A 5,582-nucleotide genomic window follows, 5' to 3' on the forward strand; every position below is an offset into this window, starting at 1 on the left:
AGCTCAGGTCACACTGGTTCCTGACGGGAAACGCAGACACTAATATGACAGGAATGTTTCCAGGAAGTCTGCGCCTGACACTGTGAATAGAAACCGGTATTCAGGATTCAGACCAAACTGGACTCGGACTTTAGGCTCGGGTTCATCAGACTGGATTCAAAAAGGCTCTATTCACACTCACAAACCAGAAGACGTTTGGAAACATGTGATGACAAATTCTGGTGGGCTCTGTCTGCGGCAGTAAGTTATGAAATAATCTCGGAAAAATGAGAAAATGGGACGGTTTTTATTTCATCTCCGTGTCATTGTAGAGTTCTGTTATGTTCGGCTGATCGACAATTCCAACCTCATCTCAGTTTTCATCATTTCCCCAGTGACGCACAACTCCGAGCGCACTGGGTCCATGCGATTAGAAGAGATTAGATGATTCCAAACAGCACATACGTCTGCAGTCTTCATTTTACCGCTTCGGTCGGTTTAATCCAAGCCCCGAGGTGTCAAAATGTCCGCCCGTTCAAGTCAATGGGCCGAGCTCAACGGTGCATGTCTCCGGATTCGCCTTCCGGTGGCTCTGGGTGGATTGAACATGCACGCTCATGCTCTTTTCTCCCGCGGGTTTATGTGAACGCGAGCGAGCGCACGCACGGAGCACGGGCTTGTGTATCACGTGATCGTTTTGACCAATCAGAGTCAGAGGAGCAGAGCGGAGCCGGAGCAAACGATTATAAAGAGTTTTTTTTAAACAACTGAAGGATTTTGAGCTGAGAAAAAGTTTATGATCTAAAAATAGGTAAAAATCGCCACAAAATCTGACATTTTTGAAAGCTGTAGGTCCCTGTCATCCGAACATGAGCAGTTTGTGATTAAATTGAGCTCTAAGAGAAAAATCCTTTATCAGCTCAGGGGATTTTTTCCGCTGAAGAACCAGTGAGTGTCACTATGTCAACTGGAGGCAGCTACAAACAGCAACACCCTCCAGTATTTTCCGCACTATTAGGCGCTCTGGATTATAAAACGCACTGTCATTGAATGGTCTATTTCAGACTTTTTTCACATGTAAACCATGTGGGTGAAGTGTCTTGCCTAAGGACACAACGATGGGGTTTTTGCAACTGGCGCCCCACTGTGGCACCTGGAATTCACAGTGTCTCCCATCCAAGTACTAATCAGGCCCGGCCATTCTTAGCTTCTGAGATCTGACAAGATCAGGCTCTGACAAGCCGGGATGGCCAAAACTAACTCCGTTGATGAAATGATGATTCCTTTCAAGGGAAGGTTCAGTGGAATCAGGCAATATATGCGTGGGAAACCCCATTCCTGGGGCTTTAAGATGTGGGCAAGAACAGGAATCTCCGGCATACTCTGTGACTTCGATGTGAACCAAGGTAGTGTGCGGGGTAAGGGGTAATCCTGCTGGGTCTAGCACCAAACCATGGCCTAATCTTCCAAACTTTGTCTTGCTTCTGTTCATCCGTAACACTCAGGTTGTCCACAAAGTGGATGGATGAAAGCAAAGCACTGGAAACGGTTACAAGGCATCACATCAGCTATGGGGTCACATCGTGTACTTAGTGCTGTTCTGTATAAAAAAAAGTTTTTTTTTTTGTTTTGTTTTTTTTTTTTCAATTAAATTCATTCATTTTAAAATATGTTTTCATTTTATTGAGTGAGCAATAACTAATACAAAGTTGGCTTTTATTAAATGTGAAGTTTGTAATATTTGTAACCACTAAAGCCCAATGTTGCAATTTTGCAACATTTCCACAGATTCCTCAAAAAAAAGAAAAAAAGAAAAAACTAATTATTTTCTGTATTAGAGGTTTAGTACAAACATGTTAAAGAAGGTTAAAAATGTTTTCATCCAGGAAATGAATGCTTGGGTCTCAGAGGGTTAAAGGAAACACGATGGGTGAGTGGTTTTGTTTGTTTGTTCGTTCACGGTGACTCTGGGCTTTGTTCAGTTGTGGCGTGTAGGGAGGGTGTGTCTGGGACACGCTGGATTGTCGGCGTGTTCGCAGTGACTCAGTTGTTCAGTCGTGTCTAGAAGCGGCACATTGCACTCGCTTTTTCGGTTCGTTCCTCCGTTCCGTTCCTCGTCGGCGTGGAGTGATGAGTGTGTCTGTGGGTGTGTTTCGCTGTGCGGTCGCTGTCTGCTCCGTGTGTGTTTGTGTGTTCTGCGGGTGGTGCGTCTTTGTAGTTTACTGAAGTCGTGCTGGGACACCTGAGTGGATTTGTGTATGGGGGGGCTCTGGATTGTGGCCGTGCTGTCGTTTTTTGATGGGGTTAGAGGCTTAAGAGCGCGACCAATAGTGCAGAAAATACGGTATTTTAATAAATCCATAGTTTTTTATCACAGTCGGTCGGCGAGTCCAGTGTCAGGAACTACACCGGACGTTTCATTGCATGTTTCCAAAGGTCTTCCTGGTTTGTGACGTAACGTGAATAGAGCTTATTGAGGTTGAGGGCACGTCATAGTAGTCTGTGGTAGAATTGATTGTGTACATGTTTAAATACAGATGTGTGACCGGGTTTATGGTTAATATCTTTAATATCTATAACTGGACCTGTCCGTACGGAACTAAAACTGTCACAAAGTTCAGTTACTTCGCTGTCATGCACAAATAAGATAAGATGAAATATTTTCTTCACCAAACACCAATCTGAAATTTAAAAGTCTGATCCCAGCTCTGGCCTTGCATACTTCACTTTGTTCTTGTTCGTTTGGTTCACAGGCAGTGTTGGGGAGTAACAGATTACATGTACCGGAGTTATGTAATCAGAGTACAAATTATGAGTAACTGTATTCAGTTACAGTTACTGTTTCAGTGAGTGGTAATTGGATTACAGTTACTTTGTTGAAATAAACTGGATTACACGGCGGGATTTTCCTGTTTTCACATCCCATCCCTTTTTTTTTTTTTTTTTTTTTTCGGTAATTCCACTCATTGATGGAAACTAAACCAGGTCTAAACCAGGACTAAACCAGGACTAAAACCCAGGACTAAAAAACCAGGAAACCAGGACTAAAACAAGGACTAAAACCAGGACTAAAACCAGGACTAAAATAGGACTAAACAAGGACTAAACCAAGGACTAAAAACCAGGACAAGGACTAAAACCAGGACTAAAACCAGGACTAAAACTAGGACTAAAACAGGACTAAACCAGGACTAAACAAGGACTAAAAACCAGGACTAAAACCAGGACTAAAATAGGAACTAAACAAGGACTAAACCAGGACTAAACCAGGGACTAAAAACCAAGGACTAAAACCAGGACTAAAATAGGACTAAACCAGGACTTAAACAAGGACTAAAACCAGGACTAAAACCAGGACTAAAAAGGGACTAGGACTAAAACCAGGACTAAACTAAACCAGGACTACTAAACAGGACTAAAACCAGGACTAAAATAGGACTAAACCAGGACTAAACACAGGACTAAAACCAGGACTAAAATAGGAACTAAAAGGACTAAACCAGGACTAAAACCAGGACTAAACCAGGACTAAAACCAGGACTAAAATAGGACTAAACCAGGACTAAAAGAACTAAAAAGGACTAAACCAGGACTAAAAAGGCTAAAACAAGGACTAAACCAGGACTAAAACAGGACTAAACCATGCTGCATGGACCGTGTGTCCTCCTCTTCTTCCATCAATAATATTTTTAATTTGGTTCAGTAAAGTCTGGGCTTTTTATTTTCTTTTAGCAGACAAAACATCTTATGTGTGGATTTCTTGGTCTTTGCTTCTCTACAGCAAATCAAGTAATCCAAAGTATTCAGATTACATTACTCACTTTAAGTAATTTAATGGATTATGTTACAAACTACATTTTGGTGTATGTAATCTGTAATCTGTAGGGGAATACATTTTAACAGTAACACTCCCAACACTGTTCACAGGTTTACATGAGTTTGTCAGTGTAGTTCCTCTGAATCCAGGACAACAGGATCACAAGCGGCTGTATTAAACGAGTATTTTCAGCGGTGTCACAAATGTTCTCACAGAAGACCACAGTTTTAGACAGTACAGAAGTGTTCAATACAGTCTGTCAAGTCTTTATTTCTGGAATGCAGGTCCAACTTGAAAAAAAACAGGGAAACAGACACAAGGCTCAACTCGGCTTGAAGTTTTTTATTGTTTTATTGTTATTGTTATTTCTTTTAGTTGTAGTAGTAGTAGTAGTAGTAGTGGTATTTGTAGCTGTTGTAGCTGCAGCAGTAGCAGTAGCAGGTCGAAAACCTTTAAAGTAAACAAATGTGTAATTAAATTAGCATTTTACAATTTCATTAGTTATATAATCCAATTTAATTTTAATTAATACACTTCAATTATAATATCATTTATATATAATATATATTATTTATTGTATTTTTTTATCTAGCACATTTCACACATGAACTTAAATAGCTATCATTTTAACCAATAATTTTTTAATCCAATAATTAACTTTTTATACAGTTTTAAATGAATATGAAAGTAATATTTGAAGATAAATCCTGATACATAAATACATTGTTTTTTAACTGCTAAATAACATATATTTATATAATATTTAACTAGAGCTACTTAAACTTAGGATTTACATCATTTTCTTTATTTATAGAGTAGTAAATCTGATTTAAACTATTTAGTTATTCAACTTAACTCTTTCGGCATTTTTAAACTTAAATTGAATTTATTTACAGTTCCTTTTAAACTTAAAACTAATTTTAAAGTTAAATTTCCTCACCAGTAGTGTCTCCGTTTCCCCTCACATTCCTTGGTTTGGTTTGATTTGTTTGCACACACCTGGGCCTAATTAAATGATTACAGAGACACACCTGGTTACCTTGTTTTTTGTCTTGCTGCCATCTACTGGCCAGACTAAAAATAACCTAATCAACTAATAAAAAGGGAGGGGAGGAGGAAGAGGAGGGAGCAGAGGTGAGAGGAGACAGGCTCTGGACTGGAGGTGAAAACTTGGGTGCAGGGGCTGGGCTTTTTAACTTAACAGTCAATCACATGGGAGCATTTTAAACCTCCAAAGACTTTGAACAAAAAAGCAGTGTTATGTCATTGGGCTTATAGTGGTAGAATTACTTAGATTTACTTAAACAGGAGCAACCAAAATCAGTCAGACTGCTGCATTAAGCTCCCGGCCGTCGCATGGACCCTCTGATGTGAGAAGAGTCGATTTGTCAGGGATTATTTTTTGGGCAAACGTGCAGGATTTAAACCCAAACAGTTGACTTTGTGCACTGCAGATGGTTCTTTGGGACGCTCACTCGCTCTGAGGCTGAAGATCTCCTCATGAGCTCTGAAAACAGCACAGGGGCGTTTCTCATCCGCCGCAGTGAAAATGAGAACATGGGATACGTCCTCTCAGGTAAAAACTGGCACTTTTGAAGAAAAAGGAATCGACAAAACTATCAACTTCACCAACTGCAGTAGTGTTTAGATCAGAGGAGATCACTGTAACACTCTGTTCTGTTCTGTCAGTGAAATCATGGACTCCAGTGCGACACTTTAAAGTCCTTCAGGACGAGGAGAAAAAGTTCCACTTCGAGTCGTCTCAGCACTTCTCGTCTCTGGAGGA

The sequence above is a fragment of the Boleophthalmus pectinirostris genome, unplaced genomic scaffold (assembly GCF_026225935.1).
Source record: "Boleophthalmus pectinirostris isolate CB_2022bp ecotype Guang Dong unplaced genomic scaffold, ASM2622593v1 HiC_scaffold_8, whole genome shotgun sequence".
Taxonomy (NCBI): domain Eukaryota; kingdom Metazoa; phylum Chordata; class Actinopteri; order Gobiiformes; family Gobiidae; genus Boleophthalmus; species Boleophthalmus pectinirostris.